General features: G+C 42.2%; 1 long non-coding RNA gene and 1 other non-coding gene across 11 annotated transcripts in view; one reads left to right on the top strand and one right to left on the bottom strand.

Annotated features, from left to right (window-relative positions):
• Positions 1 to 3,698: 3,698 nt before the first annotated feature.
• On the top strand, positions 3,699 to 3,805 carry LOC127491865 (U6 spliceosomal RNA). The gene has a single exon (XR_007920798.2). It is a non-coding gene; the product is annotated as a U6 spliceosomal RNA (small nuclear RNA).
• A 4,075-nt stretch (positions 3,806 to 7,880) lies between these two features.
• Positions 7,881 to 23,998, bottom strand: part of LOC149127453 (uncharacterized) — a 65,583-nt gene continuing 49,465 nt past the window's right edge. For 7 of the 10 annotated variants that reach the window (XR_016231579.1, XR_016231581.1, XR_016231583.1 and 4 more), the window contains 3 exons: positions 11,540 to 12,293; positions 10,408 to 11,349; positions 7,881 to 8,328 (listed from right to left, as the gene is read on the bottom strand). This is a non-coding gene — a long non-coding RNA (uncharacterized LOC149127453). The remainder of the gene's footprint in view (positions 8,329 to 10,407; positions 11,350 to 11,539; positions 12,294 to 23,998) is intronic. The other 3 variants (XR_016231580.1, XR_016231582.1, XR_016231587.1) reach the window with 3 other exon arrangements.

The raw sequence follows: 23,998 nt of genomic DNA on the forward strand, positions 1-23,998 counted from the left end.
AAAGAAAGCTCTGACTCCATGGCTCTGTTCATTGGTGAATACATGCACAGTATGGTCAAGGGACTGAATGTGGTTATAATAGAGTTCTCTAGAAACAAGATCAACAGGATGCATATTCCTGCACATCCACAACAGAGGTCCTGAAAAAGTTTGTGTAAAATACAAGCTATTTTAATCCCATTTCCATGAACTTTTGAAAAATACATATGTGTGTGTTTGAGTGTATTTAAATTTTGACCAAAGGCCCCAAAACCAGGAGAGCCAATGATGTCATTCCAGTGCATAGGACATCACTCAAGATCCAGCCAAGCTAACATTTCCACTTGAGCCCAAAGGCATAACCAGAATGGCTGACATCTCAGTTTCAAGGATGTCTGTTGGGGAAAATTCTTCTCTTCTACCCAAGCATTCAACTTCCATTAGGGAAGGCAGTCTGCTTCACTCAGTCTACTGCTGTAAACGTTGACCTCATCCAAAAACACACCCACAGGAACACTCAAAATAAAGTTCAGCCAGACTTCTGGGAACTTCATAGTCCAGCCAAGGTAGGACATCACAGAGCTGAAAGTGGTGGCAGAAATCTCCAAGTAGGGAGGAAGGAGCTGTGCTGAGCCACACTCAGTGCCAGGTACTGATGCACATCATTCTCTAATTCCTACAAGATACAAATGTATTCTCCCCATTTTACCCAGGCAGAAATCAAGGCTCAGGGGGTGAAGTCAGCTAGAAGGGTCACATAGCTAACTCTAGATCCAGGACCCTGCGAGCCCAAAGCCCGTCTTCTTCCTACTCCATCATACACTTACTTCTGGTCTGCAGACATTAGCTGACATTAGCTACAGTGCCTCCCTCCTCTTCATTCTTTGTACATCCTCTTCTAGTCCCAAATGTCCACAGCCTGTCTGCCTTTCTGTTGTTGCTCTTTAATACAGCAAGACCGCTCTGTTTCAGACAACTGCCAGCAGCTTTGCTATGTTCCAGGACTGCTAAGTTCACCAATCAAGTTGAGCCAGATTTGAGAGGAAAGGGATAATTTATCACTAAAGAATTGAACATAATCCCCCCACCCGGGACAGCTTCTGTGCCAAATGTAGGGTACGCATCTTCAAAGCATAAACTGAAAAACAAGTATGTGGCCCCTATGAACAGACTTTAACAGCACAAACTCTTAAAACCATAACCTTTTCTTCAATTGATGCTGGCCCTTAAAACTGGACAAACAAATGAATAGTAAGGCTTCAGAGGAAATGAGGACCACAGAGATTGCCTGATGTGCTCCTTCTTCGCTGTCACACATCAAATCGACACACACACCAGTGCTTTGAGATGTCTGACGCTCTCCTATGCATCCACCGCAACAGCAGTGACATTTGTTGATTACCCCCATTTGGTTTTTAGAGGCCAAAGTGGATTATATTCGCCTTTTCTATTAGCCTAGCAATACCTGCCAGTGTTTTTTGCAGTAGATTTTCCGAGTGGCAATAGGTTCTAATCAATCTTCCCAGCTTCATTTCTCAGAATCTCACAATCTCCTCAAGGAACATTTCAAACCTGATTTATCATCATTACCAGACCCTAAATATTCACCAGATTCTATATTATTTATTACACCTAGTTAATTTCCCTGTTCTGGCATTATGGGTCGAATCGCAAAGCATGTGAAAGATTACCCCCATAATATGTCATCAAGACTCCACTATAACGCAGAGTCATATTTAGAAATAAGCATTTCACACACACACACACACACCCAGAACAGCTGTGAACAGGAGCTGAGGCCTTGCAAAGCTCTTCAAGACTCTGCTCCCCACTTCCACGTACAGGTCTCCTGCAGACCCTCAACTGCATGTGGGAGGCTACAAGCTGCAGAAATGTGACCCACACCCCTCCAGCCAAGAAAACCCCCATCTGTGCAGCTAAGCTTGACAAGGGTCTGACTTGGAGAAAGCGGTTCCAGGCTCAATGGTGTGTGGGCAGAAAGTGTACCTACAGTTATACTCAATGATTGAGAGGACACAGGTCACAAGGTACCCCTTTGGGTCACAATGACATCCTCCAGTTTCACCAGTCCTAGAACATGAAGATCTCCTACTGGTAATCCCCAGAAGTGGGAATGTCAAAATCAGGCCCTCTCATGCCCCACTAGGTTGACTGTGGATCAGCCATTAACACCTCCCAACTCCCTCCCCTTCCTTCAAGTGAGGTAGGCCAGCTCAGCTCAGCTGTGAGAAGTTCAAAGTTGAGTTCTACTGATGGCACACAGTAATGGTGGGAAAGGTTTCATCTGAATTCTCTTTCTGACACAGGTATCTGGGCTCCAAGAAGACCCTTCCAAGTCCTTACTCTGCCCAGGCAAGCACTCTTTTGACACCTGTTGGGGGCTAGGAGTGGATTCATTAGGTCTCAAGCTCTGAGACACCAGATGACAGAATTCAGATGACAGAATTCGGACTAACAGGGAAAAGTTGTTAGCCACCAAGTGGCTTCTGGGTGCAAGAGAACACCTCCAGTTTCCTTCCTGCACAAGAAAAGTCCATCCTGTGGAACTAACAGAGGTTCGGTAACAGCTGTCAGGGATGATGCATGCGTCTCTAACATGGTGTGGCTCCGAGGAGATGCTCAGCATTAAACTCACACAGCCATGGCTTTGTGTATCCAGGACAGGTTTCTCAGTTCATTTTCTCCAGGGATTGCAAATTAGTAGCCCGAAGCTGAACTCATCCCAGGGGAAAATGTTATTTTGTTCAGAGCATTGGTCCACACAGGTCTGTTATCTCACCCAATGCTTAGCAACTATGAGATTTCACACTGAAATCTGGTATTTGCCTTTAGTTTCTCTTATAAAAAAATTCACACCCAGCCACATGAGGCTGCCTGCAGCTGGAATCTAAATAGTTGGTTATGCCCTTTAAATGGAGCTGAGCTCTGCAACAGATCTCACTACTCCCTCTGCCGGCGCCCCCAGCATCAAGTCAAAGTTCTAGTCTCATTCCTATGGGCAGAAGCATTTGCCACACTGCAGATCTAGCAACAACACTAGATGACCTAGCCAACACCCACACAATTAGGTGACTTATTCAAGGTCACACAGCTAACCAGTACAAAAGAAGAACCCAGAATTCTTTGTGTTCCATTGCTCCTTGCACTTGCAGCCTTGATAATGCTTATTTCCCTAGACTGACTTGAGTGTTCATGTTCAGATTGCACAAACCTTTCCTCTGAATTTCCATTTACGATATCTTAGGGGTAGGAATGAAACTCCATGATGTAAGTCTGGGCAAAGCTTTTTTGGGTATGATCCAAAAGTATACAGCCAGCAAAACAAAAATAGACCAGTGAGGTATCAAACAAAGAAGATTCTGTACAGCAGAGGGAACAACCAACAGAGTCAAGAGACGAAGTAGACAATAGAGTATATTTTGAGATCACACATCTGATAATTAATATCCAAAATATTCAAAGAACTCAAACAAATAGGAACAAAATGAATAATCTGATTTAAAAATGGCTAACAGACCTGAGTAGCTATTTCTCAAATGATGTACAAATGGCCAAAAAGGTATATGAAAAATGTTCGACACCAGGAAAACGCAAATTAAGACCACAATAAGGTATTACCTCATACCTTTCAGAGTGGTTATTAACAAAGACCCAAAAATAACAAATGGTGGTAAGTACAGGGAGAAAAGTGAGCCATTGTGCTTGCTTCGGCAGCACATATACTAAAATTGGAATGATACAGAGAAGATTAGGATGGCCCCTGCACAAGGATGACATGCAAATTCGTGAAGTGTTCCATGTTAAAAAAAAAAAAAAAAAAGAAAAGTGAGCCATTATTCACTGCTCAGGGGAATGTAAGTTACTAGAGCCATTATGGAAAACCATATGGAGGATCCTTAAAAAAAAAAAAAAAACCTACAACCAGAGTTACTATATGACCCAAAAATCCCACTACTAGGTATATACCTGAGGGAAGCGAAGTTAGTCTGTCAAAAGGACATGTGCAATTCCAAGTTTACATTCACAATAATCGAGAAACGTAAACAACCTAAGTGGCCATCAGATGAAGAAGAGATGCACATACATGTGGGATATATTCAGCCAGAACGAAAGGTGAAATTCTGCCATACCCAACAATATGGAGGACACTGTCCAGGACACTGGAGGACAGTGTGTTAAGCGATGCCTGCTTGGCACAGAAAGACAAACACTGAATGCTCTCACCTAAATGTGGAGTGTAAAAAGTATGAACTTGTTGAAACAGAGTAAAACGAAAGTTACCAGAGGCTGGGCTAGGCTGGGCTGGGGTGGAGAAAGATTATGGATATGTCAGTCTATGTATTTAAAATTTTATTATACAGAAAGAATTATTTCAGGACATCTACTATGTATAATTATGACAAATTGTATACTTGCAAATTGCTCAGAGAATAGATTTTAAATGTTCTCATCACCAAAAAAAAAAAAAAAACTATGTAAGAAAATGAACATTTTCAATGGATTGATTTAGCCTTTCCACAGTACACATATACATATACTGAGGCATCATACTGTAACCATAAGTGTATTTATACATATGATTTTACATGTTGATTAAAAATTGAAAATGTGCATCCTAGAGACTAAATTGCCACATTTCCCCTTCAAAAAAAAATAGCAAAAAATAAAGCTTTCTTCCCAGCTGATTTCCCAAATAACTAGCACCCCAACACCAAATGCCTTTTTATGTGCCCAATAAAAAAAATCAACCTGATGAACACATAAGATTTCATTCTTCCTTGCAAAACCAGGAATAGACCAGAATCTTATTATTCCACACTCAGCACTGATAGTCCAAATCAATAGCACAAACAAGATTTCTGAGGGAAAGGTTAAGTAACTGGCAGAACACACTGGTGTTAAGCCACCATAAGCACTTTCAAAGCAAAGAATTAAATACAAATAATTGATAAGCTGATTATAAGGCATCCTTATCTATATATATATTAGGGGCTTTATAGGATATCCCTTTATAATCTAACCAGTGTTACTGCCTGCATTTGAAAGTGATTTAACTGCACATCTCTTGAAATCTTCTGTAATCATACCAACCACTGACTTAAGCCGCCTATACCTCCAATTGGAGAGAATTTGTAAGGACTGAGTAAACCAGAAAAGAAATCGCTGATTTGGGCCTCCATGAAAACTTTTAATTGGGATGGAACACCACTCCAGGCAGGGGCTAGGTTTACTCATTTTGCCTGTGTTAAAGAGAGTTATTATTTGTTCTGGCATGGAACAGAGATGCAATTTGAATTGAATTGTCATAAGATCCCTACACAGGAGGGAGCTGGACTTAGAGGGGCCGGGTGAAATTTCGACTCACCTTTTGGATGAGACTAATTTGAAGAGAAAGTTAAAAGTGAAGATTGTATAGTCAAAATGGCACCGGCTATTGAGCTGTCAGATTGGAAAACTGAGACCATGTATTACTTTAGCCACATAAGTTTAACACTCAGGTTGACAGATGAAACACTGAGCCTTTACTGTTGGCTGCCTACTCAAGATACATTCTGCCACCTTCTTTTCTTAGGAAAACCCACATTGTGGTTAGGCATTTAGGACTGATAATGAGCTAATACTCACCAGATAGAGTTTGTTTACAGCTAATATCCATTGAGATTGGCCTTGTCTATACTGTGCTAGACACATTTAGAATTTTACTTCTCACTACATGTAATCTAAGTACTAGTCTTAACTAGAAAAACAACTCCTGATTGGTATGAGCTGATAACCTAATCACAATAACCCTGTTCTTCTTGCCAGTGATTGCTTTGGGTTCACTGTCTTGAGCCAATCAGTACAGAGCATTCCCTTTGACTGCTTACTGGTCCAGGGTTGGATCTGCAACCTAATTACCTCCATCAGATCAAAGAAAAGGAGCATTTGTAGTCCAAAAATAAGAGGCAGATTTTTCTCTCACTCATGTGGAAAGGGAAGTCACTTATGCCAGCTGTTAATGGCAGCTTTCTGGAAATGCTAGATTCTTTGGTAACGTACCCTTTAGGACAAAGCCCATTCTTAGATAAAGTGTCAAGGGAGAAGATATAGACTGTGGTGAAACAGAGCCACCGTCTCAAGGATCAAAGTACTCCGTCCAGAGCATTCTACAAATCTTGGCCTCAAGCTTGAAGACAAAGTCAATTTCATCATTGTTGAAATTAATTTACATGAAATTTCTGTTCCTTAAAGTTAAATACATGCCGAGCCAGCGCCGTGGCTCACTTGGTTAATCCTCCACCTTGCGGCGCCATCATCCCATATGGGTGCTGGGTTCTAGTCCCAGTTGCTCCTCTTCCAGTCCAGCTCTCTGCTGTGGACCAGGAAGGCAGTGGAGGATGGCCCAAGTGTTTGGGCCCCTGCACCCGAATGGGAGACCAGGAGGAGGCACCTGGCTCCTGGCTTCGGAGCAACGCAGAGCACTGGCCATGGTGGCCATTTTGGGGGTGAACCAACGGAAGGAAGACCTTTCTCTCTGTCTCTCTCTCTCACTGTCTAACTCTATCTGTCAAATAAGAAAAAAGGTTAAATACATGCTATATTTGCACAACCTAGTATGTTCAGAGCAGGCTAGAAGCATTTTCCAAGGGGAAGCCAATGTCCTCATCCAATCCCATATAATGTTTTTAATCAAATCAGAGAGTAACTTTGGAGCTTCCAAAGTATTTAACGCACACATGAACATAGCTGGGTAAGGAAGGAAGATGAGCCCAATGAGCTATGGAATAAGATAGGCTTGAGTCCCTTTCAACTCTTTTTATAAACTCTGTGGCCACAAGAAAGCATCAATGTCTATAAATTATAGGACTAATACATATCTTCTGGTACTGTACTGAAGAAGTGTAGTATGTAAAATATCTAGTGCACAAGACAGAAATTCATTAAACAAAATGTGAATTTCTCTTTTCCCTTCCCACTCTTCAAAGAAGTCCTTCTAGTTCCCCTGGTAGCCTAAATGTTCCAACTTGCATTTTATTTCTTTCCTTCCTTCCCATTCACATTCCATGTTTAACTGTCTGCCCTTATTTTGTCCGTCAGGAAGATGTTTGCCATTGATTCTGTAACTCTCATTTCCTATGACGCAAGTGCAGTTGAAATTTAATCCTCATTACCACCCAGTAGGAATGAGCTGTGCTCATTTTATAGTTCATGAAATGAAGCTCAGAGAATTAAACATGTCCAATTAAAAAAAAAAAAACTCCAATGTGAAGAATGACAGTATGAGTCCAATAGCTGTGCTCCTAGCCACTTCTCTGCACTTACCATGCAAATAAGCCTACATGTGTAGAGATCTGGATGTCTCTTTCTAATGACTGAGAGCTGCTGAAAAGTAGGATCATTGTTTTCTAAAGAAGAGAAGCTAATGCAAGGACTGGAAAGCTGTCTGTTCTAGGCCACCATGAGCAAAACACATTTTTGGGTGCTGCTGTACAAACCTTCTTGAGCTCCTGTATACACAGAGTCATGAGAGATTCTTCTTGCCCTTGAGGAGCCCACAACCAAAGACAGAGTTGGGTTATGTGCAGAGAAAGCATATAACATAGTGTATCTCATTCCTCGAGGGAGCAACATCCAACACAAGCGCCACTGGAGGGAAGAGGAAAGAGATCACCAAGAGGTAGAATGAGCAGAGGTGGATGATGTACTGCAGACCCAGAGAAGTTAAGCAGAACTGTAGCGGGAAGACCATATATGCATGTTTGTAGGGTACAAGAGTGATATTGGTAGGGGTTTCAGGGAAGACAGACAGAATGTACAAGCTGTCAAAAAAAAAAAAAAAACACAAAGCCTAACACTAAATTTTAATCAGTAACATACTATTGAAATAAAGAAAAGAGCCTCGCATAGTAAACTTTAATTTGTAGGGAGGTGACTGGCCGTTTTAAAGGGAGAATGAGGGAAACGGAGAAGGGGACTCAGTATAGTCAGAGAGGTGAAAAATGTCCAAAAGCTGGAAGCAAGCTTGATCCATGGAAATCTGTTTGGGTCTGTTAACCACTGCTACTGAAGGGAAGCTCCAGTCCTCCCCGCAGAGGCTGGGAAGCAGGGGCCCTTTCTTCAGATGTCGCCTGTAACACAGAGCAAAGTCTGGGCAGCCGTGAATCTTCTGAGACAGGTACTTTCAAGGTACTGGGGTCATCCTAGGGATGAGGCCTTGAGCTCTTTGAAGCCGTCTTCTTGTTTGTTCAAGTCTTCAAAGGCCAAGTTGAAGTGGAGGGGAGGAGCCTGGCTACAGTTCGGTAGAGCAGTCTGTCAGAGTGTAGCCCTCACCAGCATTCATAGAGTTCTCTGCATGAAAGAATAGCAGCTCGGATGAATAATAAGAGGTGGAAAACCAGGTTGGTAATTTTGAACTCTTTCTTAGAAGAAAAGTCCCAGTTTGCCCAGGACTGAGGAGGTTTTGAGGAAGGAAGACACTGTGCTAGAAGGGAGAAAATCCCAGCCAAGAGGAACTATTTGAGTATGGGTCTTCTTAGAAGCAACAGCACCTATGGACCAGGGATTGTGTATAGGAATGGGTGATTCCCACACCTGTGAAGCATTCAAGGTCCCCAGCCTAACTGCTTATGTGGTAGGTAAGGTTGTGTGATGTGTGCTATCCCTGGCATTGCTTCTCATCTCAGTCAGAGTCTCAAAATTTCAGAGCAGAGCTGTGTCCGTATTCTTTGCTTTGTGAACGCCAAGCACACGACACTGTGAATCATAGATCATTCCACAAGGTAAGACCCACTCACTGCTAGAGCTACGTTTAAGAAAGATTCAGGAATGAAAACATCACCTAGCTCACAGGGTAACTGGGAAATTAAATGAGATTATGTATGAAAGTCTCTTCACAGGGTGCCTGGGATGCAAAAACATTCACTAAGTAGTGGCTATTGTTGTGAAGGCGGCAATGGTTTTTTGTTGTTAAGCATAGAAAGGCAGCAAGTATCCACGGTGTTTAAAGGTCAACATCCTGAAAGATTTCTCCTGGGTTAGATTTTCAGGTGAAATAAACAAACATGAGGCATCTGTCACATAAATAGAAGTTGACCCTGGGTCCCTTAGACTTGTGTAATGGCCATTTGAAGACTTCTGGAAAACAAAGTAGACCACTGAAAAATGCTTGTATCGCCCCTGGGTGCTATCCATCAGCGGGAGAAGCCTAACCCCAGATTTTACTTTCTGTGTCAGGGGAAGGCCAGATGAAGGAGAACAAAACCAATTAACAAAAACATAATCGATTTGAGAAATCCATGAAAAGAGAGCATCATTCTTTCTCTCTTCAAGGAAAGCTTTTTCAGCATCAAGTGTGGTTAACAACACGGAGCTAAAGCATTTATTAATGTTAAAAACATGCTCTTTGTTAAAGCCCCGGGAACGAAGCATAACCAAATCACTCTGCAAAATATTGACACTGGATTATTGCTGCCACAACAAGCAAGACCCAAACAAGCAGCACGTGAGGGACCTATCCAGGTCCCCTTCCAACCAAGCAGGCTGAAGAATGGGAGCAGTGTGAGCACCTGACTCAGGACCCTAAAATGCAGGCACATGTCCAGACCACAACGGCCCACCACTACTCTGCCCCTACAGATCACCTACCACAACCCTTGGGCATCCAGCCTCCAATCATCCCGTCCTACCTCCTGGAATTGGATAACCCAGCTGATCCCAGGATTACTACTGGTAAGCCCAAGCTCCAGGCTTGATTTCCCTGATGCTCCTTTTCTCAGCTAAAAATAGGGGAGATAGTATAGGCCCCTCCCCCTACCAGGATCAATTTGAAGATGAAGAGAAAATGTATGCACAGTTCCTATTCAGTGTCTGGCAGATAGTGAGAACCCAGTAATTTGTTCCACTCTGTTCCCTGAATTCCTTAATTGCTATCACTCTTCCAGACTGCCAAAATCATGCCTTTTCTAGAACATTGCAGTGCTGGTATAGCAATGATTGTTAGTTCATCAGTGTGCATTTCTCACTAATTAATAGGGTATATTCTTTCAAACCAGAGATTAACTGTTTAATAAACACACAATATAGATGTGTCAATCTTGGCTCTATTTCCTCACAACTACTGAGTTATTAAATTCCAATAAACATGCTATGTGTTTATTACCACAGTGTTAGGATTCCTGGTTTATAGACAAGGAGAATAAGGCAGAAAGGGAGTCAATAAAATGTCAAGATGGCAGTTTATCATCAATGTGTTGAGATTCAAACTCATGAAGGTTGGCCCCAAGACCATGAACCTAGCAACCAGACCCCATGTGTATCCGACTTCTCTGCCTCCAATGCCTACAGGGAGGCCCTCAACAAAGACTATCCAACAGGCAAGTTGTAACTCAAGGCACAGGCGGCTAACAGAATCTGCACCACTTGACTCACCTGAGCTTGTTTCTCAGAGGGTGTCCCAGGAAAGCCTATCCTCCAACACTCTGCTCAGAAGGGGCCAGACCTCCACAAACAAGGAATGGATGCAGCTCTGAGAAACCAAACTGAGGCAGATTTTTAAATACACAATGCATAGAGGTGTGTATTGCAAGCAGGAAAGTCCCTCCTGCTCTGCATTTTCCACATGCTCTACCACTCTTCTAACCATTGCTATAAAAGCTCTAACAAACAGCTTCCCGGAGAGGCAGTCTCTCTAGTGAACTATACTTTCCCCCTGCATTTTTGACTTATACAAGTAAATATAGCTTTCCTCTGAGTAACTCCCAGTTGAGGCTGATGATATGGTGACACCCCAAGTGAAGAGACCCCTTGTGTGCACCAACAAAATGACTCAGTCAACAAGTACCACTTGGCGGGTGAGGAAGCAGAAGCACCAGCAGGAGCACACACAGCTTCTCCAAGGTCTGAAAGACAACTAGGAAGCAGATGACAGCCCAAAGGGGCAGACCTCTAGCAACCTGCTCTTTGGGCCATGCCTTCCTGATGGCTTTGTGACAGAACAGCAGTCCCAGAGGATATGCAAGAGAGCCTCTGTCCATGATCCCACAACTGCTCAGCATTTCTCTCGCCCTGCAGCTCCACCCACCATGTCCCAAATAAGATTTTCAGACTCAAGGCCAGCAACAAACATTCAGTGGATTTTACTGCAAATCGGGAATATTTAGGGTTGGCCACGTACAAACAAACCAGCAGATGCTGAGCACACAGGCCATTGGCTGGTCAGACCAGGTGTCCCCTGAGTAGATGCCTTATGGGCTACTGCTTGGGTCAGGCCATAGTCACCTTCAAATATGAATCCCAAGTAGATGAGGTTTTCCACACAAGGTTTCACTTCTCAACTCCGGCGAAACTTTCTTTCAGACCACATTTCTCTAGCTTTTTAAAATGAAGAAAAAATATTTTTAAAGATTCAGTAGACAAATTCCTAATTTTAACCCTCAAATTCCACTGACATGTTATCTTAAACTCTCTTGAATATTTATTATTGTTTATTTGAAAGGCAGAGTTATGGAGGGAGGAGGGACGGAGTTGAGAGGGGAGAGGATAGAGAATAAGAGATCTTCACCTGCTGGTTCACTCCCCAAATGGTCCCAACAGCTATAGCTGGTCTAGGCCAAAGCCAGGAGCTTCATCTGGTTCTCCCATGTGGACACAGAAACCCAAGCACTTGGACCATCTGGAGCTGGATATGAAGTAGAGTATCTGAGACAAGAACCAGGGCCCACATGGGATGATGGCCTCAAAGGCAGCGACTTTACCCGCTACACTGCAATGCCAGCCCCCAAGATTACTACTGTGTAAACCAAGCTACAGTCTTGGGAGCCAGGTTCTCCAATTCCCATCTCAGCACCAGAATCTAGCAGCTCTAGGGCTCTACACAAGTTCTCTAACCCTTGATGCCTCTGTTTCTTCATACATAAATGGGGATATAATCGCAATACCTACTGCAAAGGATTGTTTGAATGATTAAATGACTGTGCTACTGCTTAACCCTCAAATTCCTTTGAGTGTAGTCAATAAATAATTTTGGTTAATTTATAGAAACAGACTGTATCTGTGTCTCCCTTCATATCCTAGCAGTCAGGCCTCTTCCAGAATAGAAGCCAGTGGGCAGCATTTGGCTTGTCTTTTCCTGCTCTCTTTTCCTTTGTGTCCACAGGCATTTCCTCCGCACTAGACCTGAACAACGTAAAAAATCCTGGTTTGAAACATGCCACTGCCTGAAGTTCCTGAAGCATCACTTTGTTCTCTTCTAATTATTTTTAACTCTGTAGGCACAACAGGCAGATGTATTGGCTTATCTCCTCCTGCCCAGGTTCCTGAAAGACAAAACATAGCAATTACTGTTAAAGGAAAGAATTACAAAAATCATGCATCTTTAATGAAAGGCACAGGAATAGAAATAACATGATCTAGCTCAGATGACTCCTTGCTTGAGTCTCTCATGAGCCTGTCCTCTTGGCAAGGCCTCATGGAGTGCAAGGAGACCAGGATGGGAATCAGGATCACCAGGCTACAGGTCTGAAGCTGCTTTTTAGCAGCTAAATGATGGTGGACAAGCCAGCTATTCATCCTGGGTCTCTGCTTACCGTCTTTCCAAATGGGGGGTCTGTTATATATCAGAATTAAGACAGTCTGCATAGAGGTTGAGGTGTAAGTGCTGCACCAGCCAAGGTAACCTTGGAGAAGTAAATTAACTCTGAGCTCCTGTTTCCATGTCTGTGAAGCAGGGACAAGAAGAGACTCCCCTCAAAGACTCCTGGTAAGGGTTAACCAAACTAGCACAAGGAAAGTAAGCACTCAGAAAGCGCCTGGCCTGGAGAAAATCCCTTGGCACATGTAAGCTACAGTGATGGCCTCCCAGCCACTCACAATTTTAAAATCAGTCAACTCTGTGACTCTGATTACTACCCCCAAAACTTTACTATTCTTGGGTTTCACTATCAGCATAGAAAGTAATCACAGAAAATACTGAAGAATCATCTTTTTCTCTATCAACCTTAAATAGAAAGTTAAAAGTCACAGAACTTTTTTCAAGTATCCAACCCAGCTAAAACAGCCCACAGATATAAAGCAAGCAATTGTACAAGATTAAATTTTAAGACAAGTGGGAAACAGATGGAAAACCAATGTTTTGTCTTTTAAGAGAAGGCATCAGCATTCCCTGAGCACCCAGTTATCTGTTGCATGTGCTACAATCTCACATTAAACCTGCTTCCAATATCACTGTGAAGCAATTATGTCTGTGTCCATTTTACAGATGAGGAAGTTGAGACTCACAGAGGTTAATGACAGTCACAGAACCATACAGCTGTTCTAACACAGACTCAGATTCCACCCAGGCCTCACTGCAAAACCTGTGCTTCTTCCACCCCAGAAGCTGGCTCTAGACCACAGGACATCCTCAGCTAGCGCTGAACTGTCCAGGCAGAAGCTGGCTTTTGTAAAACAAATCTCATTTAAGTGCACTACTATGAATAGAATCTGTTTTTTCAAAGAACCCCTATGTACGTACCAAGAGGTAAAAAACAAAATATTCTGCAAGATAATATATACCTAATTTCTTAGCATCAGTCACAGGAAAGTACAACTGCCAAATTGGAGATGGAGATAAAATCAAAAAAATGGAATAGAGAAAAGAATTTGAACACTCCGGGGTGCAGCCCTAGTTTTGGTACTAACTGGCAGAACATAGCCACCGCATCAGATTTAAATAAAGATATGGGAAGTTGTATGGTTAGCAAAGGATGACAAAGCCTGCAGGCTCTGCAATAACCCTGTTCATTGGCTGGTTTCATCTTCAAGTGTTTGTTGTACAACATGGTAACTAGAGTTAATAACAGCATATGGTGTAAGAATAAGTGAAAAAATTACCACAAATAAAAAAATGTGTTTCAAACAAGTTATCTTCCAATCTTGAATAGGCAGGTACAATTTGAAGCGGCATTCTTTAAAAAAATATATTTATTTTATTTATTTGAAAAACAGAGTTACAGAGAGAGGTAGAGACAGAGAGAGAGGTCTTCCATCCTCTGGTTCACTCCCCAGATGGCCGCAATGGGCAGAGCTGCCCAATCCGAAGCCAGGAGCCAGGAGCCTCTTCCAGGCCTCCCATGTGGGTAGAGGGGCCCAAGGACTTGGGCTGTCTTCTACTGCTTTCCCAGGCCATAGCAGAGAGCTGGATTGGAAGAGGAGCAGCTGGGACTAGAACTGGTGCCCATATGGGATGCCAGCACTTCAGGCCAGGGCATTAACCCGCTGCGCCGGCCCCTGAAGCGGCATTCTTTGCTGACTCCTCCCACCACCAGGCACACCAGGAGTCTATCTTTACCTTTGATCTGAGCTTTAACCCTGCCCCCTCCAAAGACCAAGTATCTCCACGAATTGGCCACAGAATTTATCTCACAACCAGCTGCTAAGGCCCAGGAAGCACCTTCATGGTTTGGCATCTCCCACAGTTGGCACTGTGGTATATACAGAGCAGGTATTCAGTGAATGGCTGCTGAATGAGTGAATCAATCTCTGAATCCCATTTATCTGTACCTGGGTATACAGTCAATGACACAATTTATGAGACTGGTAAAAATGCAAATTCATGGACCCCTAGTCAAAAAACAGCAAAATGAGTCATGTCAAAGGTACTAAAGTATAAAGTTTTCTTTTTCTTCTGCAGTCTCTCTTGACTTGTATCTTTTATTTGTCTTGATATTGTAAACCAAGAAAAACTTAAATATTATTAGCAAGAATTTTACTGGTCATCTTTATATTCTATAATGCTAGTTTTCAATGCAAATGTAAAAGTGAGACAACACAGCTCCCATGCGCACAAAGTTGCCCATCCTGGGAATGGTCCTAACAAATTATAAAATATTTAACAAAACTCCAGTACTTCCTGGCACGAACCTACAAGACAGGGCAGGCAAAGTCAATGAAATCTGCATATGGTAGGCAGAGGGCATTATAGAATAACTTTCTTTAATTTGTAATAACATCAAGAAAAGCTTTCAATTAACTGCTCTCAAGCCAAATTTATTTCCATGGAGATGAAGTCCTCCAACAGTACATAAAATGTTCAGGCAAGTAAGTTTCTGTCCTCTTTGGAAAAAAAAAAAAAAGAGAGAGAGAGTTAACAGAGGAAATATGCTATTGATATAAAGAATTATGGATGAGGAAAATCGCTGGGTTTATTTACTCATATTCCATTCTACCTTCGTTCAGGCACAAGGCTGGCAAGATATTATATCATAATTATGGACTCCCTCAGCAGCTTGAGTATCAGTGGTTCCTATTGTTCCAAGCTTTTTGCAAACCCATGAGCTCCAAGATTGCATCACGCACAGAAAAAGAGGGGACGCTAATTGCATTGCATATTTATACTTCCAGAGTCCCCTCCATTACCGACAGAATTCCCCGTGGATTCTAATTAGCTCAATCTGGGCTGGGGGAATAAAAATTTAAGCAATTGCATGTAGATATGAAGTTTGCTACCAGCACAAAATTCAGCAAAATGCTGACCTTATGACTACGACTTCCAACTTTCTCTCTCATTTCAGGGGAGGGGGTGGAATGGATGGCTTTTTTATTGTGCTGAGATTTAGTCAAGGATAATAGTTTCTTAAATAATACCCACCCAGGTGGTTTTCATTTTGGTGTTTTCCTGGAATTGGAGGGAAGAAAATCCATTTTGAGTATCATTTTTGTGGGGCTCTTAAGCAATAGCTCTGTGAGTAACATCCAGTATCTCTTCACTGCTCTCTCTTCTCTCCCATTTTATAATCTGCATGACACAGAAGTCTTACCTTTTAATCCTTTGCAAACTATAATGAATGGTGCTTAGGAAAAGGATTTTCCTGAAGGGTCAGACTCTGGGAAAATGAGCTTAATTATTGCAGACACCAATCAGTGATTAAAAGTTTAGAGAAAGAAATAATTTTTAAGTAAAGCATCTGAAATGTCTCTTAACATAAACAAGAGTACTGTCAGAGGCTCTCGTGGTGCCCATCAGCTCATTATTAATTCATCCGGCTTCAGATTCTCAGTTCTAATCAGGGAGTTGGCTCCCGCGGCTGCACTTACAATCAGCTCAATGCCAAACGGCCTCATGCAATCACCCTCCTCAATTCTACAGATGACTCCTAATGAAGCAAATCATTCAGGAGGCAGCTGGTAGGTGAAGACCCTGTGTGTGGTGTCTAATGGCTGGGACCCGGGGCTCACACCAGCTTTTCTGCTTCTCAGACATCCAGTCTTGTTCTTGGGGAAGGTCAAAGAATGCAGGGAGAAGGGACAGCCAACAGACTGCCAGAGAGGATCTGAGGATACCACTCGCCCAGAGGCCAGACTGGCCACCTAGGACTAACGCAGTCCACCGAAATGCCTTTCCCCCTTTCCACCATCCCACCAATATGTGAGTACAGTATTCTATTAGCAACTAACAGTAAAATATTGGAAGCCTTTCCATCAAACTCCATGGTGTCAGCTTCTTTCAGAAATTCCTGTGTTCTGTCAACAGTCAGCCTGTGTTCTGGCATGTCCAAAATCCCTAAGTTCTGAGTAGAGGTGAGCCCCATTCTACAGGCCCATGACCCCACTTTCTTCTCCCTTGTTTTATCGATTTGCTATTGAAATGTCAAACTGCAGCACAACTGGTTTTTCTCCACCTTCCCACCCAAAAAACTGAGCTCCCTTCCTTTTTTTTTTTAAAGCAACTCTTTCAGCTTTATCATTCATTATCAGAAGTTTTCAGGCATTTTTAGGACCACATAGTGGGTTGAAAGGCTCCAAAAAGCTGCGTTTCATCCTAATCACCGGAAATTATGGACAGCACCTTATTCTGAAAAAGCATATTTTGCAAATGTAATTAAGGATGTTGAGACAGAGAGATTTGCCTGGATTATCCCTGTACTTTCAGACTTCAGTCTCCAGAACTATAAGAGAATCAACCTGTTGTTTCAAGTCATCATGTTTGTGTAACATGTTACAGCAATCACAACTAAGCAAAGCAGAACTTTTCCTTAAATGAAATCCTACATAAAGCCCCCCACCTCCAGCCCTACCCCAGTATGTAAAATAGACTCCAAAAGTACTACTGTCTGTGAATGTGGGTGGGAGCAGTGGCCTCCTGTGGCAGATCTCTCCTCTCCAGCTCTCCCCTAACTTGGGACACAGGTGATTCGATCCTGCCCACCTGGGTGCACCAAAGGCACCCCATGGAAAACCATTCATCAGTACTCCAGTTACTCCAGTGCTTCAAGCCCCTGGACATTCCTTCCATACATGGTTTTTTGTTTATTTGTTTGTTTGCTCCTTGCTTTTCTGTGTAACCAACATTTGTGTCTTTTGGAACCTGCACATACAGGTTGCAAGCTGGCTCTCAGCCTCTGAGCCACAACCCCTGGAACCCTCCTTGTAGATTTTATTTCCTCTTCCCCCTTATACAAATTATGGTTTGATGTCAACCTCTCTTCTTCAGCATCCAGTTTGGAATCTTCCTTTAAACTTCATTTCATGTATTTCAGCCTCAGGCCCCTGACCTTGACTCTGGTCTGTGGTTTCATTCTGTGTACCCCATGAAGTTCTACTTCCTGCCTGTCCTGCTCCAGGCCATACAACAGTCCTCCATAAAGTTAGCAGGAGCTCCCTGCCATCTCTTCTAGGCTTTCTGTAGCCAGTAAAATTATTCCTTCAAGCACCATGCAGAGTCAATTCTGTATATATCAATGCCATTCATAGGCCATGATTCATACCCAAGAAGCAGAGGTAAAATCACTCGCCATATAAAAACACAATAAGTTGAACATGGACTGACCTAAGAACCACAGCACCTCTAATTCACAGAAGTCTTAAGTAGTCTAGTGTTGTCAGTGATCCTCTTCTCAGAGCCCTCTGAGGAGTGAAGAAATCCACAGTAGGTGAAGATGGAAGAGTAGGGAGACACAAGGGGGAGACTTGGACCTTCGTATCAAATAACCAACCTTGTGACATATATAATAACAAGCTGAGGCTATGTTAGGTTATAATTTGAAGGCTGTCTACTCATTCTTCTCAGCATATCTATTGTACAGTTGTAAAAGGCACTGATATAGAAAGAGCCCATGCTGCCTCTCCCAACTTCAGGGTTCATGAGTCGCCCTTTCAAACTATTTGCACATTCTCCTTTGTATGTTATCATTCCAAACCTCACTGCATATGCCAAAATTTTATTTCATTCAACACACAGGAAATCGTCAATGCAAGCTAGTACATGCCAGTGATACCTAAGGATCAACTGTTCTGTTTCAGACTAGCATACTTGTGCAGTCATTGAATGTTTGTTTATTTTATTTTGTCCTATTGTTTTATAAAAATGAGTAAAAACAGGAAAAAGAAAGTGCTGAAACAAGAGCCAAGAAGGATAGGTCATATAAACTTAATACAATTGAGAACAGGCTGAAAATCACTATTCAGCCTGAAGACAAAGAATCTTTCACTTTAATCAGATTCTCATTGGATTTAGGTCAGTTGCGTGTTCAATTAATTGTGAAGGAAAAGCACAAAATTAAAGTACATGTACAAGATGTTAGCAATAAATCATAAATGGTTGTGTTTAAAGAACTGAGTGTAATTAGGGATTTTTATCACTTTATTTCTTAACCTCTGAGAATGAAACACCTATTTTCTCTATCAAACTTCACATATTCAACACTTGCACAAATTTTCAAGAACAGTATGTGTCGCTCCCCCTCTTCGTGGAGGAACGACACAGGACCCTGCGCTGTTCTTTCGTCTGCTCGGCCCTCCCCGGGTTTGCTGCTGGTTCTTCCCGGGTTGGCTACCGACCCTTCCACCTCCGTGGAAGGGCAGTTCCCCCTAGCCACTTTCCCCACTTCCGCGGGGGAGCGGCACACCGCCGGCCGGCTCTCTCGGGGGCTGCTCAGATGTTCCTCAGGTGTTCCTGGTGCATGTTCTCTCTCTCCTCCTTTATAGTCCTCTTCCACCAATCCCAACTCTGCTACCCACACGCCGAGTACGCTGCTCTCCTCCAATCAGGAGCAGGTCCTACAGTTTATTGGTTGAACTGGAGGCAGCTGTGTAGAAGCTGTTTCCTCCTCTCCCAGCACCATATTGTGGGAGAGCAGATGCATAGAATAAGTCTTAATTCCAGTAACTTAGTCTAGTCCAAGTTGCTCCCAGTTGCTCCCCACAGTATGTATAAAAGGAGAGAACTGCCTGTACTTATGTTAAGTACACACACACAAAAACACTGCACTCTAAACTGGCATCAACCTAATATCAGTGTCTGAAAGGAATTTGTTTATACTCTAAGGCAAATAAAGCCTGAGAAAACCTACCCATGGGCTTCACAACACAACAGAGACCACCTGAACAAGAAATGCAATGATAAAGACCCTGAAAAGAACCACCTCCACACAAGGTTATCTACAGCAGTGGCATTTCTAATAGCAAAAGTCTGGAAACCCCAATCTGTCAGTAGAGAACTGGCTAAGCAGCCCATGAGACACAATGGATACAGCCACACAGCACAATCAGGAGTCACGAGGAGTGACTTCTACAGTATGTTAAGCTGCAAAGATCAAAGCACAAAGCATTGACAGAATTTGATATCTTTTTGTAAGAAATAAAAGATAAATGAGAAGAGCCAGTGTTGTGGCACAGCAGTTTAAGTCGCTGCCAGTGATGCCAGCATCGCAAAGGAGCACCTATTCAAATCTTGGGTGCTCCATTTCTGATCCAGCTCCATGCTAAAGTGCCTGGGAAAAGCATTAAGTGCAAAGAGTGGTTGGACCCCTGCCACTCACGTGGGAGACCCAGATGCAGTTTGAGGCTCCTGGCTTCAGCATGGCCCAGCCTCAGCCATTGTGGCTGTTTGGAAGGTGACCAGCAAGTGGAAGATTTCCCCCCACCCTGTAACTTGGCCTTTCAAATAATTAAGTCATTAAGATTTAAAAAAAAAATACAGGAGAATTAGTACACATACATAGGCAATGCGCTTATTTTTCAAAAAAGAAATATTAATGAATGATTATTCTAGAGGATTTTGATAAAAGAATGGAAAAGATAGGGGTATGAACTTCTCTAAAATGTACTTTTATTGATAATTTTGATTTTTCAAGCAGGTATATGCTTTATATATTTAAAAATTCAAATCAAAATTAAATTTTGACTTTCATAAAAAATATGAGTTCTGATTTCTCAAAGCAGCACTGGATGCCAGGCAGACAAAAACCATGCACTGTCCTCGGTGGAGTAGAACATTTATTTCTCAGCATTAGAAGTCGCGAACACCAGTCCCACTGCCATCGCCCATGAGCCTGTGCTCATCCAATCTCCATTTTTCCTCACCCATCAAATGCAGGTAATCTTTACCTCATGAGGAAGAATAAATAATTTGAAAATAAGCCTTAAAATCATATGCAGTCAGAAACAAATGTATCTAATTGTGCACAAAATTGTGCATGAAACTGGTAAACACAGACAATACCAGTATGCAAAATGTCCTGCAATATAAAACAATGGCTGTAACTATGACAGCTCTTGACTTAAGATGGTTTACTTAGGATTTCTTTCTCTTTTTTTTTTTACTTTGCAATGGTGTTAACAGTTAATGTGACTGTACTTGCAGCCTTGGATGTTGATCTATTTCCAGACCATCACTCTGGGGTAGTGTGAAGCTGGACAGGACACCTGCAGCCCCCAGTCAGCCCCATGACCGTGAGGGTGAGGAACTAAGAGTCTGCAGTGTGCTCAGCTCTGGTGGTCAGTGGGTTCAGTGTATTCAGAGGCTTCTCAGCTTGAGATATTTTCAACATACATTAGGTTGATCTAGATATAATAGCTATAGATATGTACTAATATAATCAGAAGTTGAGCAGCATCTGTATTTTCTGCTTGGTCTGTTATTAACATGAGTTAGGATTCTAATGGTTACAATCTGTTTTACAATTGCTGTTTTGAAGGGGGAAGCTGTAAGCAGGAACCTTACAGGCAGCCAACTTGTTTCGCAATTGTAAAGACAAGATAGCGCATTCTCTACTTTAAGAAAAAAAGCCAATATACACCAGGAGCCAAGAGAGCTCGACAAATGTGTCAGTTGTGGTATAAAACGACTTCTTCCCTTATTCAGTTTCAATCTCAAACTTAAGAAAATCTTTGGATTTTGTGTTCTAAGGTAGAGTCCACATTGCAAGGTGCAGCTTAGCCCTGCATTGCTACTTTCAGCTGCTGTTTCTATCTCACCAATGCCAGAACACATCCATTCTTCAATCCTATCCTTTTGCCTGGTGTTCAGACAAAAGCTTTGGCCATGTTTGATTGCCACTTAAAATAACTTATTTTATTCTATTCTAGCATTTGCTCTAATAATAGCTAAACTATTTACATGGTTAAGATGCTGTGCTGGGAGAATCACTAAAGTACTTTTTCTTTCTTCTTCCATAAAAGGAGAGCTGTATAGAGGAATGTAATAACCAGTTTCATTGCCAAAGAACTCAAGTAATGATTTTCTGTGACTTTAATAGTCATACTGAATGACCTAAGTCTCAGGGTTACATTTTTTTTTATCAGTAGAAACTAAACAAAAAACTAGTCTACCAGCCTCTTATCTTCTGCAAGCCTCATTATAGCATCCTCCACCTAACTGCTACAAACTCCCCCTATGCTATATTTTAAACTTTGAAACAGTATCCTTAAAATGCACAGAAATGACTGTATGATAATACAAAAAATGGAATAACAGCATTTATCTCTGGATAGATAAACTCTATGTAATTATTTCCTTTATGTATTCATATTTTTCAAGTTTTCTGCAAAGCACATGGTTAAGTTTCATAATCATGAAATAAATTGGTTAAGCCAGTATATACCACTTCATACATACAATATGATCATAATTATGTTTTTCACATAAAAAAGAAAGCCAACCCAGTGACTTTTTCTGAATGATCACTATAACTAGTTCATCTCTTCCTTCTCTCCTACTTTGTGGTATTTTCCATGATGAATGGATATTACTGGTGTAATGCTTAAGGCATTTGTGTGGTGGGGAGAGGGATTAGTTTTGGTGGTAGAACAAAAAAAATTGCAATCATCAGGCTGCTTGTTATACACTTGAAATGCAGTCAGGAGACAGAGCAGAAGAGAGATCAAGGCCCATTTATTCTAAGGCACACTCACCTTGCACACCTATAGGGCAGCAAGAAGGTCCTTATCCCACCCACCCCAACTCCACTATGCAGTCTCATTCTGCAACTTTTTGGGTCCCAGCAGGAGGCTAAGTGGACTTTACTACCATCGTGCCCTTCCCCAGGTGGCCACTGAGCCACACAATCAGTTCACCCCACCATCCATGTTAATGTGCGCTGGAATGCTATGTGTTTATTTGCAAAGAAAGACAAGCTTGCCTTCTAAAGCCCCAAAGTTAAGAGCCCTAAACAGATTCTGAGTTTCCAGGACTCTTTTAAACCACATTACTTTTTCCCTAATAAAGTTTTTCTCCTTGCTGCCACAGTGGAGACAAACGTTTTATGACGTGCCTTTAAAAAATGATACGGCGAGAGGCTGATAGCACGACCAGAAATTTCATTCTCCTGATGTACAAAACAGCCCTAGCAGCCATTACTGTATAGCAACTAATAAGATCAAAACAAATACCTGGTGTTTGTTTTGTTTTGGTGTTTTTAAGCACAGGAGGGTAAAAACCTGCTGTGCATTTTTTAACAAAATTACAGTTTCCTTTTGCTATTGTGTTAGCCTGTGTGACCTAAAGGGAAGACTGGCGGCTGATCTACCATGGACTTCAAAGCTATTGTTAGTAACACGTGCTGCTTCCGCACTCATGATGACAAGGAACAGGCAGGGGTGGGTGTTATTACACGTGCTCCCCTCCAGTGTTGACACTAGCAGTGCACTCAGGACCATCCTCCAGCTTCACGGCGGGAACAATGCAATTTTCTTTTCTGTTTTCTTTTCTCTAATCCCTTTCACTATGGTGTCCAATATTTCTTGGAACCTTCTGGGGCACTTTGGAACAATGTCTCCAAGAAATGCATCCATGATGTTTCAGACATCTCATTCTCAGGGACTCATTTTCAGTCTCACCCCTAACTCCTTACTCCCAATATGAGTGACAGCTTTTCTCATCCTGGGAATAACTTGGGCTTTGGAGTCAGAGGGACACAGATTCTTATTCCAACTAAGCCAATGATGAGGGTTTATGATTGGGACTGGGTGACAGTCTAAGATTCAACAGCATCACTTCAAAGATGGATGCATACCCCTTACACCATACAAACTGCCACAAAGTAAAAGGACTATGTCAAAACTTCCTGGTGATAAGACTCAGCAAAAGGCAGCTGTTACTCTTGACAGTCACAGTAATACTTTCCTCACTGGCCTCAAATGTCCTGCCTTGTAAGCTGTTGCTAAGGGCTTTTCTTATTGCCTGGCTAGTTCTTTGTTTTGATAAGGCTCATGTTGGAAAGTCTGAATATTTCTCCATGCACTTCCTCTTCTGTATCACCCAAAATAATTGAACACCTGTGGTCTCAGCACCAGTCCTGGGTCCCCACTATCAAGCCTTCTCTAGACTCATGTATCTATTCAGCAAGCACGGTTGAGTGCATGGGACTATGCTGGCATGGGAAAGACAAACATCTACAGCCTCGCACTCACAGCCAAGAAATCAAGAGACGAGGTGCACACCACAGATTCTGCAAGAAGAGGGCACATCTGTGACTAGAGGAGAGGAAGTGAGTCTGAACTTTATGTAAGAAATTTTTATTTTGTGAAATCAGTTACATTATAGTACAACCCAGCATGACTTGGAAAAAGCCTGAAGCCAGGCTAAAGCAAAAAATGTCTCAATACCATATTGTATTTCTAACTGATAATGAGAAGGACACAGTAAAAAAGAAAAATATTCAATCATTCCATTTATACAGAATACCTGGAACAGCAAACTTCATAGTCTCAGAGAGTACAGTAGAAAGTAGACAGGGCCTAGGAGGGCGGGGAGAATGGGAATTTA

This window comes from Oryctolagus cuniculus, chromosome 3, assembly GCF_051225735.1.
Source record: "Oryctolagus cuniculus isolate XC-2025 breed Fujian yellow rabbit chromosome 3, ASM5122573v1, whole genome shotgun sequence".
Taxonomy (NCBI): domain Eukaryota; kingdom Metazoa; phylum Chordata; class Mammalia; order Lagomorpha; family Leporidae; genus Oryctolagus; species Oryctolagus cuniculus.